The 13,858-nt window shown below is 40.0% G+C and overlaps 1 protein-coding gene across 4 annotated transcripts in view; it reads right to left on the minus strand.

Moving 5' to 3' along the window:
• Zfx (zinc finger protein X-linked) overlaps nt 1-13,858 on the minus strand; it is a 44,670-nt gene that overhangs the window by 27,006 nt on the left and 3,806 nt on the right. Inside the window, exon 1 of one of the 4 annotated variants that reach the window (XM_057759376.1) lies at nt 8,366-8,416. The exons of 2 other annotated variants lie outside the window; for them this stretch is intronic. The gene's annotated coding sequence lies outside the window, so the exon portion shown is untranslated. Of the gene's footprint in view, nt 1-4,461; nt 4,507-8,365; nt 8,417-13,858 lie in introns of those variants that run through there. One more of the 4 variants, XM_057759375.1, reaches the window with a different exon arrangement.

Genomic DNA, 13,858 nt, shown 5'->3' on the forward strand with positions numbered 1-13,858 from the left:
ATGGCATTTTATCTCTTAAATTCAGAATTTAGGATAATTTGTTGATTTTATATTTCTTTAATTTCCTTTTGGGGAGGTGGAGAGAGAGACAGGATCTTACAGCGCAGTCCATGCTGGCTTCAAACTTATGGCAATCCAGCTGAGTTCTAGTTCCGTATACCCACACATTGCTTTGACTACTTTCTTCGGTAAATTAACAGGAGTCTTAGATATGTATATTGCCAATATACATATACAAAAACCACGCTTTTGCTTGTGGTACCCTAGACCTTTGATTTAATAAAATGGCTGACTACCGTCATTTCTGTCACACTCGGAGAACTAATTTGTAAAATATATGGTAGAGCCGGGCGGTGGTGGCGCACGCCTTTAATCCCAGCACTCGGGAGGCAGAGGCAGGCGGATCTCTGTGAGTTTGAGACCAGCCTGGTCTACAAGAGCTAGTTCCAGGACAGGCTCCAAAACCACAAAGAAACCTTGTCTCGAAAAACAAAACAAACAAACAAACAAAACAAAACAAAAAAAATATATATATATAGTAGATAAAATGGTTCAAACTTCCCAAGAGTAACAAAAGTAAGCCTGTCCAGAATTATTTTCAGAAAGTAAAAATGGTGAAAATTTACAGCTATGAAAACCTAATATCTTCCCTCCAAAGTAAGCTTTCCTCATTTTTTGCCACGTTGTTCAAATCCAGATCCATATTTTATTTCTCTTAGGTTAACCCTCAAAGTCAGCTATTCTATTTATTTTTCAGGACAGGGTCTTACTATTCAGCCCTGGCTGCCTGAACTTACTATTAGACCAGGCTGTCCTCAAACTCACCCTCTTGCCTTTTGCTTCCCAAGTGCTGGTACTAAATTAGCCACTATATGCCTGGCTGAAATCAGATATTCTTTTTTTTGTTTGTTTTTGTTTTTCGAGACAGGGTTTCTCTGTAGCTTTGGTGCCTGTCCTGGAACTAGCTCTTGTAGACCAGGCTGGCCTCGAACTGCCAGAGATCCGCCTGCCTCTGCCTCCCTGGTGCTGGGATTAAAGGTGTGTGCCACCACCGCCCGGCTAAAGTCAGATATTCTTAAATCTCATCAGTTTTTATTTATTTTCGCTGTTATCATTCTAACAAGCTCTTCTCAACTCAAATGTATGCTCAGTGGGCCCTTCAATCAAGATTTGACCGCTTCTTAAACAAAGGAAATTTTCTTGGTTTTTTGGTACTACATGTTTCAAGGGCCTTTGAACAAAGATCAGGTAGTCTACCAGAAAGTTGAATCTCAGCCTTCTTTTTCAGTTTCTGAAGCAATTCCTGCCTCAGTCTTTCCCACTGGTATTACAATATCTATGTCATAAGGTCAAGCTAAGTTCTTGCATACTAGACATTTTCTTATTGTTTTTCCAGGCATTGCTAATGCATTTTTTCAGAACTAGAGATTGATTCTAGACCTCGTACATGCTAGGTTAAGTGCTCTACCACTGAACTAGATAGAACCCCAGCCAGCTCCTTCCATTTTCTCTATTTAGTCTTCTTTTTGTTTGGTGGTCTCAGAAAAGGCTGACTTGTACTCACGCAGCCCCAGGCTGGTCTCAAATCGGTAACTATTCTCCTGCCTCAAACTCCTGAGTGCCACTCTACTGGCTTCTCTATTCTCTTATTAGAGTTCCTATTACAGGATAAATACTCCTAAATTTGTCCTCTATTATCACTAACTTCCCTCTTATTTGCCTCTGAATTATGGATTTGTGTGTGTGGGTATGTGCATGTGAGTGCAGGGATCCACAGAGGCAGGTGTGGGATCTTCTGGAGCTGAAGTTACAGATGGTAGATCTGTTCAACACGGACGCTGGTCTTCTATAAGCCCTTAACCACTGAGCTGTCTCTCTGACCCCCAACTTTCTCTTCTTATATCTACTTTTCTATACTAGCTACCTGGAAAGTCACAAATAAGATGCTTTGTTTTGTTTTGAATTTGAGACAAGGTCTGTCTATTATGTTGTCCCTGGCTGTCCCGGAGGGCCCTGGGATCTAGAGATCCATCAGCCTCTGCTGGAATTAAAGGAGTATGCCACCACACCTAGCAAGAGTTCCTAAACAAACTAAGGTGTTTTCCCCCTATAGTTATCTTCTAAATTTTTTTGGTAGACAAACATCTTCCCAGATATTTCTGAGATCCCAACGCTTATTCTATAGCCAACATTACACTTTCTTCTCTAGTGCTCCATTATTCAGTTGGCTGTTTTGGAAGCCCCTTCCAAACGGCTGGTTTTCTTCAAAAGCATTGTTCCTTTTGGTTGTTCACATTTATAAATGAGTTACTAAATTAGTTACACTGACAGCCGGGAGACTTTCCTCAGCCCCAATGAAAAGCTCTGCTTTGACAAGTAGTGAACTTGTGTTCTAACTGTCACCATCTAAGTCACAGGCATCCTTTCTAGTATCAGTATACAAGAGAGAAAAACCCATGTCATCAGTCAGGCTTTCATTCAATAGTGGCAAAGTGCAACATTTCCCATGGTCAGTATCATAGCCTGCAGAAGAAGCCAACTAAAACACTGCCCCTTAGATGGGCCTGGTGGCACAGGCCGACAATCCTACCTACTTGGGAGACTGAGGCTGGACTGTGCTACAGAGTGAATTCAGTCTTAAAAAGAAAAAGGGGGGGGGGGGCTGGAGAGATGGCTCAGTGGTTAAGAGCACAAACTGCTCTACCAGAGGTCATGAGTTCAATTTCCAGCAACCACATGGTGGCTCACAACCATCTATAATGAGATCTGTTGCCCTCTTCTGGTGTTTGGGCATACATGGAGGCAGAATGTTGTATACACAATAAATAAGTCTTTAAAAAAAAAGAAAAGAAAAGAAAAAGGGAGCTTAGAATATAGCTCAGAAATAAAGTACCTTGCCTAAATTGCAATACAACCCCAACCTTTGTGGATTTTGTTTAGTTTTATTTTTTTTGTTTTTTTGAGACAGGGTATATCTCTGGCTGTCCTGGAACTTGCTTTGTAGACCAGGCTTGCCTCAAACTCATATAAATTAGCCTGCCTCTGCTTCCCTGAGTGCTGGGATTAAAGGCGTGTACCACCACTGCCCAGATACCCCAACCTTTCTTGCCACAGCACCCATTTTGCAAATTCATGTGTACAAACAAATGTGAAACTCAGATAATTTAATGCATTTCCTTCTGCAAAACCACCAAAGATAAGCCCTACCTACACCGACAGGGAAATGGCTCAGCTTTCACCACCTGGCTATATCCACAGCTTGCTCTTACAGGATACCACTTCTTAGGCACACATTCTCTAAAACTCTTGGTTTTTGCCATTGACAGGTTCTAAATTGCTTTATTCAAGAAGAAAATCACAGTATTCTGATGAAAAGTACATTTCAGGGTTCCCCCCACCGCCAGGTTTTTATTTTTATCCTCAATTTGATTTTGGCAGAAAGGAAAAGCAAAGGTATTTGATCTTTATTCTATGTTGAATCCAAATTCATGATTTTATTGTACAAAAAAAATTAGTATGGAAATGTGTAAAAAAAAAAAAACACAAAAGCTGGGCGGTGGTAGTGCATGCCTTTAATCCCAGTACTTGAGAGGCAGAGACAGGCAGGTCTCTGAGTTCGCTCGAGGCCAGCCTGGTCTAAAAGAGCTAGTTCCAGGACAGGCTCCAAAGCTACAGAGAAACCCTCTCTCAAAAAAAAAAAAAAAAAAAAAAAAAAAAAAAAAAAAAAAAAAACCCACAAACAAAAAAAAATTTAAAAAATTAAATCTGGGGCTGGAGACATGGCTCAGCAGTTAAGATCACTGACTGTTCTTCCAGAGGACCCAGAGTCAATTCCCAGCACCCACACGGTGGGCACAGCTGTGAGGTCCAGGCTCCAAGCCCCTCACGCAGAGAGAATGCCTGCTGCTGTGAATGGAAGAACTCTGTCTGTCCTTCTTTGCCCTGTCCCACTTGGAACTTTTTGTATGTTTCACTCAGGAATTCAATGCCAAGTTTTTGTTAGACTAGTTTTTCCATAAAACCATTTTGTGCCAATTGGTAATTTCAAGGTTTTGTTTGTTTAAAGTTTGAGTCCGAACTTTCACAATCTATTAAAAATTGGCCCTAAAATGACAAACTTAAAACCCTTATTTTTCCAAAACCCCTATTCCTGTTCATATTAAGAACTGCCAAAAATATCCTCTAAATTTAGCTGCATTTGAAAGCTAACAATACCACGCTGTGTTGTTAAATGCTTTTAAGACTAGCTCGATGGTAGAAATAGTACAGGTTTTGCACTTGTTTGCAGACATAGAAAGCATTAACTCTTTTATAAAACAATGTCCTTTAAATTCATGCAGTAATTTACCAATCCACTGTTGCCATATAACATTCTACTGTTTATCACAATGGAACAAACATAACAACTCTGGTTCACCCTCTCCCACTTCAACTGTGACTGATTTTTAAGTTGCTTTGTACCTTTTGCTGAGATTTTCAAAGTCCTACTCGCGTCTCCTCAAGTAGAGTATTCTGTCTTTAGCTGTAAGTGCAGTACTGGAGTGCAATGTGTAAAACGAGGATGAAGACGGTATTTAAACATAAAATAGAGAGATTAATTTAATCTACATTGGACAAAAATATATGAAATAAAACCATCCACAGGTAAAACTTAAAAAAATCATTTCCCATCAACTGCAATGCAGGGTAAAGAAACGTTAGTGTTATAAGGAAGTGCTTCCTTGTCCATTTCCTTTGTTCCTCAAATCCCTGCAGCCATCTTTTACCAAACTGGATATTTAATTAATTGCTGGCCTAGTCATCTGATAATTTGTTAACTTAGCTGAGTGTTTTTCTTACGCAGTCCCTTTCTCAATGAGTCATATATATAACCTTGCATTTAAAAAACAACAACTTAGGCTGGGCATGGTAGTGCAATACCTTAAATCCCAGCACTGAAGAAGCAGAGGGTACTCCTTGAGTCTGACTGAGGACAGCCTGGTCTAAATAGTAAGTAACTTCAAAGATAGCCAGGACTACACAAAGAGACCCTCTCTCAAAACAAAACAAAGCCTTTCTACTACATTAGAACTTAATGGGTTTTGTGTCGTTGTGTTTTTAATTTTCATTATACTTCTTTATTTAGTGTTTATGAGTAGATACATGTGGATGTACACATTCGCAAGACTCACATCCCAGTGAAGGTCAGATGACAGTCTCCAAGTCAGCCTTCCTTTTCTATCATGTGGTCTCGAAGAACTGAACCCAGGTAGTCAGGGTTAGCAGCAGGCATCCTCACCTGGCGACTCATTTGCTATTGCTAGGTTTTGATTTTTTTTTTTTTTTTTTTAATTTTCGAGACAGGGTTTCGCCGTAGTTTTTGGTTCCTGTCCTGGAACTAGCTCTTGTAGACCAGGCTGGCCTCGAACTCACAGAGATCCGCCTGCCTCTGCCTCCCAAGTGCTGGGATTAAAGGTGTGTGCCACCACCGCCCGGCTAGGTTTTGATTTTTTTAAAAGAATTCTCACAACAGCCCAGGCTGCCTTTGAATCACAACAATCTTCCTGTCCCAGCCTCCTGAGTGCTGGAATGACAGGTGGAGCTACTCTATATGCCTTCCATTTACAGTTTCTGTACGCTCACCTTCAACTACTTTATTCAAACTAATTCTCTTAATTGTCTGGTGACTACTTTAAAAAAAAAAATCACATATTGCCACTTTGTACTTTTTATATAGTTCAGTGCTAAAGTGCTTGCCCAGCATTATGAAACTGGGTTCTATGCAATACCACAAATATAAACTTTGAACATTTATTTATGGTTTTATTAATTATTTTTGCTTGGGGTTGTTTGAGAATTAGTCTTTCTATGTAACCCCGACTGTCATGGAACTCCTATGTAGACCAGATGGCCTTGAACTAGAGATTCTACCTGCCTCTGCCTCCCAAATGCTGGGATTAAGGGCATGGGCCACCATGGTAAACTATGAACAGTTAACATCACTGTCCTACCACAACACCAACACTAAAAGTAACTACTATACCTTACCGACATGAACACGACTTCTATTACCACTTTTCCTAAATATGCTATGTTAGGTCTCGGAGATGCTGCAGTTGTAGTACTAACACCAATAATGGTCTCCACATGTCCTAAACACTGGCAAGAATACTGGGCCTTTCCATAACTAGAACAATGTTTTTAAATTGGCAGCTGCAAAACTGTAGAGTCTTTCTACACTGATCTTCTGTTAATGCAATTAGCAATTAAATTTTGCACAAGTAACTTAATAAATCCTTGAGCTGTTAAAAGAACAGGCTGGGTTTGCCCTACAAGACCAGCAGTAAATATGTTCCAAGCTGACTATCAATGAGCGTTTAAACTTCAATCTTTCCCTGGAACTAAACTAAGGAACCACCTAATTTAAGGAAGGAATAATCTAAGGCTGGCTTTTTTTTTTTTAAAAGAAAGTACAAAGAAAATAAAATACTACTAAACTAAAAACCTAAAAGTTGTGGGGGGGCGATATAGAAAAAAATGGCAAACTTCTAAGACTAACGCTAACACATTGAGGGGACATGCAAATTACCAGTAGTAACTTTGTTAGACACAGACCCTAGGCTGGAGAGGCAGCTTGGTGATAACATGCTCATCTACCATGTACAAGACCCTGGGCTCAATCCTAACACTAAAAAAAGAAAGAGGAGGAAGAAAAAAAAGAGTGTCATCACCATAAAGATTTTTAAAATAAATACAGCTGTTAGGTATAACACTTTCAAAAATCATCAAGTTTTCCCCAAACTGTATGAACTATGCCAGAACACAAAGAAAGCTTTGTCAATTATTTTTACAAAAGTGATTTGTCACTTAAAACAAAAACACAAAACAATTTAACCAAACTAGAAACTGTGCTATCATGAATTCAAAGTTAAATATTATAAATAACACCTATCAGGCAGGTGAATCTCTTGAGTTCGAGGCCAGGCTGCTCTCTACAAGAGCTAGTTCTAGGACACAGAGAAACCCTCTTTCAAAAGAATAAAAAAATATTAATAGTACAGACCCACTCCACAAACAGAGAGAAGTTAATACAGTACAATCATCGTAGTGTTAAAGGTAGGAGCCAAATAACAGTCAAAATTAAATCATTCAAAAAGGGAAGCAGGCCAGGCGTAGTGATGCATGCCTTTAGTCCCAGCACTCACAGAGGCAGGCAAATCTCTGAATTGTAGACCAGCTTGGTCTACAAAGCAAGTTCTAGGTCAGACAGGGCTACACAGAGAAACTCGGTCTCAAAAAACAAAAACAAAACAGCTGGGCAGGGGTGGCGCACACCTTTAATCACAGCACTTGGGAAGCAGAGGCAGGCTGATCTCTGTGAGTTTGAGGTCAGCCTGGTGTACAAGAGTTAGTTCCAGGACAGGCTCCAAAAACTACAATGGCTAACAGCAAGTTTGAACACCAAGTTTCAGGCCAGTTAGAGAGGGTTACATGAGACCTCATCTTTAACAACAACAACAACAACAAACTGAAAAAGACAATGTATTTAGAACCACTTAATAACAAAAATAAAGAGGCATCAAAATCATAAGACCTAGTTATCAGAGAAAAGTTTTCAAATTTCAATACATGTACCTCAAAAATAAGTTAAATAGCCGGGCAGTGGTGGCGCACGCCTTTAATCCCAGCACTTGGGAGGCAGAGGCAGGTGGATCTTTGTGAGTTTGAAGCCAGCCTGGTCTACAAGAGCTCCACAACTATAGAGAAACCCTGCCTTAAAAAAGGGGGGGGGTAAGAAAAATAAGCAAGCCTCCAAATGAATTTGTTTTAATGTCAGAACACACAGAAACAAAGCAGAAGGAAGGCAATAATAGTTCCCAGCGTAGAAACACAAAGCACCCATAAAATGAACAGCTGGAGAAGTCTGGAAAGTACAGGTTAGTTACTTACTTATGAACAACACTAATAAAAAAATGGTAATTAAAGTCAATTTCTTAAACATCATCAAAAAAAAACCCCTGTATTTATCAAAACAGTTGAGAATTTATACTTTTCTAAGAAAGGAAACTTTATTTTGTATAAATCACCAAAAAGAAAAGAAAAACTCAAGAAAAGCCAAAAGGCCATAGCATGGGAGAGAAGAGGCTACGGCTAAATCAAGTCCAGCCGGGCAGTGGTGGCACACACCTTTCATCCCAGCACTCAGGAGGCAGAGGCAGGCGGATCTCTGCATGGGCTACAGAGCAAGCTCCAGGAAAGCCAGGACTACACAGAGAAAACCCGTCTCCAAAAACAAATCAATCATCAATCAAATCCAAAACCTACCAAAAAAGGAAATGGAGATCTGTCTAACTTTCAATAATCAGATCACTTCTATTAAACAGACCTGTTTCAAAAAAGAGGGAATGCTCCCCAATTCATCTTACAAGGTTAGCTGGGCACAGTGATACATACCTGTAGAGGGAAAAACAATCAATTAATAAAATATCCTATTTCCTTATTATCTAGGATTTTCGTTTAGACTTACCAAAATTTAAAAAAAAAACCTTTGGAATTATTTAGGTAGGACTTTTATACTATGTTGTACATGTATGAATGTACGCGTGCGCGCACATATACCCATGGCCCTATGATTCAGAGAAATTAGCAGGGCATTCCTAATTTACATTCAGGGTTCTGTGAGTCGCTCTTCTAACTCTTCAAACCTATTCACTTGTTCCTAACAAAACTATTTTCTGTCAGCAAGTGTTGGTGATGCAGCGTTCCCTAAAACGCTTTGCTATTATCTGTGGGATTTTCTTTGAAGGCAGACGCCCGTTTAGCAACTGCTTCTGTGTTCTGTTGCACTGTTTGACATGAAATAGTATGAAACAATGCACAGATTCTCTAAAGTGATAAGAAAATTAAGAGTCCTGACCAAGCCTGTGCTTGTGCAAGCAATTGTAACTATATGATGACACCTGCCGGGGCACGCAATTCATTATATACAATACCATCAACAGGGTTCTATTTTTATTTTAAGATGTTAAAATGTAGGAAGGAAATCCATGACATACGTCCTGAGAGTTCAACAATGTAAGATCAATTCACCACGCTGCTTATGAAAACAGAATAGAAAATTAGACTGGTACAGCCCAGTTGCAGAGCACTTGTCTAGCTATCGTGCAAAAGGTCCTGGAGTCAAGCCTCAGCACAAATGGGGGAAGGGAGCTGGCAGCAGAGCCCCTAATTCCATAGACTGTGCTAAGAAAACCTCAAATTCTAGTCCAGCCTGAGCTAAAGAATGAATTCAAGGCCAACATAAATAAGTATGTGAAAAAAATTAACAATAAAAAAAAAACAGGACTGCGGGGGCTGAGGATGTAGTTTGCTTGTCTAACACGCATGAAATTCTAGGTTCAATCCCCAGCACTGCATACACCATGCTATCTAAAAGGCTACCAAGGAACTGAGCATAATGGTAATAAATGTCTGTAATTCTGGAGGAGACTGAAGATCCAAAATTCAAGGTTATCCTTGGCTACATACAACTAGTAACAGTCTGCGATACATGAGGGGGAAAAGGAGAAACACAACTTGGCAGAAGAACACTGGTCTAGTACGTGTGAATCACTGAGTTTAGTCCATAGTGCCACAAAAGGGGCATCAGAGAACAAACTAAGAGAAGACCTGACTTAAATCACAACCAAGATTATAAACTAAGACTACAATTTTCAATAGAGGTAGATGCAAATCCAATAAAAATCCAATCATTCTTCCCAGAAATTGAAAAACTAACCCTAAAGGAGACACAAAAACAGATAAAATAATCCTTAAGAAAAAAAGGAATATACAAAGACTTAATTATAAAGCTATCATCATTAAATCAATGTGGCAGTGATAGAACTAGCCAAACAGGGCAATAAAACCAGTAAGAAAAACTAAAAACAGATGTGAAGCCAATGAGATGGCTCAGAGGGTAAAAGAATGTGCAACCAAACCTGACAACCTGAATTCAATACCCAGGACCCACATGATAGAGAACCTCACACCACATACACACACACACACACACAATATAATTAAATTTAAACAAAATAAAAACAGACGTGCAGATGTGTGGAATATGGTATACCTCAGGGGTTGGGGAAACAAGGCTCAGTTATTTGAGAAATTTAAATGCAAACCATAAATGAGATCCCTATATCACACACTAGAAAAAAATTTCCAAATTGTACATAAGCACACCAGGTGGTGGTGGCATGCACGCCCTTAATCCCAGCACTAGGGAGGCAGATGGATCTCTGTGAGTTCAAGGCCAGCCTGGTCCACAACAGCTAGTTCCAGGACAGCTAGACTATTACACAGAGAAACCGGGGGGGGGGGGGGGGGGGGGGGGTGGCACACAGCCAGGTAGTGGTAACACACACACAGCCAAATCTGGCTACCTTCACATTAAGACCTACACCAAAATAAACAAAACTACAAGAAAAGTCACAGAGTAGGAAGATATTTTCATCATATATAATAATAAATCTTTAGGATCCAGAATACAAAAATATCCATAAACCATAAGAAAAAAGGCAACAGGCTGGGCAGTGGTGGCGCACGCCTTTAATCCCAGCACTCGGGAGGCAGAGGCAGGCGGATCTCTGTGAGTTCGAGACCAGCCTGGTCTACAAGAGCTAGTTCCGGGACAGGTTCTAAAGCTACAGAGATACCCTGTCTCGAAAAACCGAGAGAGAGAGAGAGAGAGAGAGAGAGAGAGAGAGAGAGAGAGAGAGAGAGACCAACATAAAAGTCAATAAAAGGATACATGGACAAATGATTCCCAGAAAACTCAAATGGGCACTAAATTTGAAGTGGGTGGTCCAGCCAACCCCAATAGTAACCAAAGAAATGCAAAATAAGCACAGCAAGCAGAGTGCATTTATACCCAACAGTTTCACAAAAATAGCAAAATCTAATCTTTTGGCAATGATCTGGAGAACAAGCTCAGAAACAACTGGTAAGATTGGCAAATGCAACTGCGCGTTTGCAAAAGATTGTCAAATGCAACTGCATGTTTTGGCAATTCCCGGTAAAACTAACAATGCAGACTTCTTCAATGCAGCAAGTGCATCTCTACTACAGTCTCTGGACAGAGAGCTGTTTGAGGATGTTCACAGCGGCACTGTTAGAAAGTGCTGAAAACTGCCAACAGCCTCACGTGCCCCCCCCCAAGGAAACATCACAGTGTTTTCATACATTCAAGTAGAGCATGGGGAGGGCTTTCCTAGCAGTCGAAGACTGGCTCTGAAGCCCAGCACTGCTTGCCCCAAACACCATGAGTGAACTACAACAATAGTTTTCATTCAAACCTTTTGGTTTCAGGACTCGTTCAAGCTTTCAAAAATAAAGGACCGCCGGGCGGTGGTGGCGCACGCCTTTAATCCTAGCACTCGGGAGGCAGAGGCAGGCGGATCTCTGTGAGTTCGAGACCAGCCTGGTCTACAAGAGCTAGTTCCAGGACAGGCTCCAAAACCACAGAGAAACCCTGTCTCGAAAAACCAAAAAAAAAAAAAATAAAGGACCACAAGAAGTTTTTTTTTTTTTTTATGTCATTCATACTTAAAGAACTTGAAACTACAAGTCCATCCAGCCTGGTGACACCTAAGCACTTGGGAGGTTAAAAGCAGGACTGCTAAGTTTCAAGCTCCTCTGAAACTGAAGTGAGCTTTTGTTTTGTTTTGGTTTTTGGAGAGGTTTCTCTGTGTAGTCCTGGCTGTCCTGGAACTCCCTTGGTAGTTCAGGCTGGCCTCTACTCAGATCTACCTGGCTCTGCCTCCTGAGCACTGGGATTAAAAGTGTACACACCACCATCGCTGAGATAGAGATTTAAGAATATTAATGCATTAAAAATCTTACTATATATAAGCATAAATAATTTTAGAATTTTTAAGTAAAAATGAAACTTTTACAATTCTACAAATCTAATGACTCACTTCACAGAGGAAAAGATGAATGTGAACCGTTTCTGTGCTTACTCCATTATGACACTGTTGAATTCTCTAATACGTGTATAATGTACAGATGACTGTGGATGAAAAGAGCAAATAATGGTACTATGAAAATTTGACTTCATAGACCCCCCCTATAAGACTATTAGGGATCCCAGAAATCCCTGCAGCACACTGGAAAGCCAATAAATTGAATCTCAAAAATTATAATTAATAGGTAGGGCATGGCGGTGCAGAGGCAGGCAGATCTCTGAGTTCAAGGCCAGTCTGGTTTACAGAATGAGTTAGAGGACAGCCAAGGCTTTACAGAGAAACCCTGTGTCGAAATAAAAGAAGAAAAAGAATGAATACATAGAACAATCCACAATAGATAGCTAAAACACATATTTGATGTTTTTTCATTACACACATATTAGAACAATGGAATGGGGATATTAAAAAAGAAATGGGGATGAAGGAGGATGCACCCTTGAATCTGTTAGACTACTCATCAAACATATATGTGTGTGTATCAAATAACATAACACACTAAAATTTGTAAACTCTCATTAATATTTACTTTTAGTAATTTTGAAATACTTCATAATTTAAAACTTTAATTTTTAAAAGACAAATGACTACATACATCAAGGCCATGTAGTTTCTTTAAGTGTACTTCCTGCTGAGCAAAAAAAGGGGGGGTTAAGATTATGTGGATTTTAAAAAATGCTGTCTGGAAAAACAATTTGGCAGGAATAAGAGCATGCTGGCCATATTCCAATCAGATATGGGATAGGGATAGAGGTTACTCAGCACCTGGGTTTGACCTGCTGTCCTAACAAGATAGGTGTGCCTTAAAATGAATATCCCTTGGTCAAAGGACATGCTAGATAGATAACTGAATTTGAATAGCTGGAAACTATTCAACTTAAACCAAATTTACTGTGCCCAATAATTTAGGTAATTGTTTGGGGGAGATAATGAACATCTGCCAGGAACTGCTTGGGGACAAAGACAAATGAGAACCTTTCTCTTCTACATTCTATTTAGAAGACAAAAATACAAATATACCACTAAAACATAAAAAATTAAATGCTAAATTAAAGATGTCCACATTGTTCTATGGAACAAAGTGTAACAATCCAGGAAAACTGGTGGTGCTAACAGAAAGAGTAAGAAGCCGGGTGGTGGCAGAGGCACACACCTTTAATTCCAACACTCGGGAGGCAGAGGCAGGAGGATCTCTGTGGGTGCAATGCCAACCTGGTCTACAGAGTGAGTTCCAGGACAGCCAGGACACACAGAGAAACCCTGTCTCATAAATAAATAAATAAATAAATAAATAAATAAATAAATAAATAAATAAATAAATAAATTCCTATAAATGGTATTGGTCATCTTTGTGCTGGGTAAGTTTGGTTTCAGCTATGTTAAGACATTAGACACTTCAAACGCTGGATGAGAAACTAGGTATGTGAACATGGTAACAGACATTGAACTAGCAGACAAGATTCCAGAGAGAAGCTAGCTGATAAACACTGAGGAGACAAAGACAGCAGAGTAATGTGTGAAAAAGAACCCTTTCATGTGACAAACCCATTGGCATGCCGAAGAAATTTTCTGACTTGGGAATTACTGGATTTAGGAAAAGGTGAAATGAAAAGTACTGCATAAAACAAAGGAGAAGACAGATGAGGCTTCTGTACAGTAAGCAAAACCAAGACTACTTGGAAGGACCAGGAAGACACCAGCTAAGTTGCAGGAGACTGTATCTGGAAGGCTAATCCCTGCACAGGGAAGGAGCGGCAGGTAGAGCTCTGAGATCGAGGCCGCCTGGTGTCTCAAACAAACAAACAGGCTAAAATAAACCAGAAAGGGACTCGATCAGCAGAGGTCCACCCCAAAGGAGGCAGACCAAGGTG

The sequence above is a fragment of the Chionomys nivalis genome, chromosome X (assembly GCF_950005125.1).
Source record: "Chionomys nivalis chromosome X, mChiNiv1.1, whole genome shotgun sequence".
NCBI lineage: Eukaryota > Metazoa > Chordata > Mammalia > Rodentia > Cricetidae > Chionomys > Chionomys nivalis.